Genomic DNA, 1375 nt, shown 5'->3' with positions numbered 1-1375 from the left:
TGCATAGAGCTTCAGCAGCTCTTGTTGTGAGATTTCTGGTTCTTGGTGATCTTTATCCTCCTCCTTTGTTGAGTTGTCTTCAGGTTGTTCGAAAAGTGTGTCTTGCTTGTCTTCAGTCTCTTGATCACTTGTAGTGACCATTTTGTAATATTCCCATCTTACTTTCTTTGCTTCTCCTTTGGAGTTTTTCTCCGTGTCACTTGGGAAGCTATCAGTAGGTTTGGGAATCTTCTCAGCTAAATATCCCACCTGGAATTCCAGCTTCCTAATGGTCTCTCCCTGGTTCTTAATATTGGCTCGCACCTCCTCTTTGAACACTTTATTTTCTTGAATCTCTTGGCATATTCCTTCAAGTAAGGCTTCAATCTTAGAGAGCTTGTCATCAATTGATGAGTGATTTGGAGCAGATGTGCTGTTTTGGTTTTGATAAGCATGTGGAGAAGTGTTGTTGTGGGGGTGTTGAGATGTCCTCTATGTGAATTGCTGGTGAGCTGCATTGTTGTTGGAGTTGTAACGTCTCTGGTCTTGGTTTTGATCTTGCTCACTTCCCCACCCAAAGTTTGGGTGGTTTCTCCATCCAGGGTTGTAGGTCTTGGAGTATAGATCATAATTTTTCCTTGGTGAATTCCCAATGTAGTTGGCTTGCTCCTGACTACCCTCTGCTTCTTCATTCACTCCTTCTTGGGTTGTTGATGAAGTGGAAATTATTGCTACTTGGTTCATCTCCATCTTCTTGGTGAGGTCAGCCAGCTGCTGGGTAATGAGCTTGTTTTAGGCCAACAGAGCATCTACATTGTTTAGCTCCATTACTCCTCTTGTGTTCCCTCTTTCGGAAGCATAGAAGTAGTCGTTCTCTGCTACTGTTTCAATAACATCTATGGCTTCCTCAATAGTCTTCTTCTTGTTCAAAGATCCTCCGGATGAATGGTCTACGGCCTTCTTTGACTCATAAGAGAGTCCTTCATAGAAAATGTGCAGCTGCACCCATTCGTTGAACATATCTGGTGGGCACCTCCTTGTTAGGTCTTTAAACCTCTCCCATGCTTCATATAGAGTCTCACCATCTTGTTGCCTGAAAGTTTGGACCTCAGCTCTCAGCCTATTGATTCGTTGAGGAGGGTAAAATCTTGCTAAGAATTTGTTCACCATGTCTTCCCAAGTTGTCAAGCTTTCCCTTGGGAAAGATTCCAGCCACTTGGCTGCTTTGTCCCTAAGTGATAATGGAAATAGGAGCAGTCTATAGGCGTCAGGATGAACACCATTAGACTTCACTGTGTCATATATTCTCAGGAAGGTGGTTAAATGTTGATTGGGGTCTTCTTGAACACCTCCTCCAAACGAACAGTTGTTCTGAACAAGGGTGATGAACTGAGGT

At 43.3% G+C, this 1375-nt stretch overlaps 1 non-coding gene across 1 annotated transcript; it reads left to right on the top strand.

The window, feature by feature from the left end:
* The first annotated feature begins 994 nt into the window (after positions 1 to 994).
* On the top strand, positions 995 to 1101 carry LOC112774279 (small nucleolar RNA R71). Its single transcript, XR_003188774.1, has one exon. It is a non-coding gene; the product is annotated as a small nucleolar RNA R71 (small nucleolar RNA).
* Positions 1102 to 1375: the final 274 nt, after the last annotated feature.

This window comes from Arachis hypogaea, chromosome 18 (genome assembly GCF_003086295.3).
Source record: "Arachis hypogaea cultivar Tifrunner chromosome 18, arahy.Tifrunner.gnm2.J5K5, whole genome shotgun sequence".
In the NCBI taxonomy this organism is placed as follows: Eukaryota; Viridiplantae; Streptophyta; class Magnoliopsida; order Fabales; family Fabaceae; genus Arachis; species Arachis hypogaea.
Note: the sequence above shows the minus strand (reverse complement) of the source record. Positions and strands in the feature narration are given on the sequence as shown.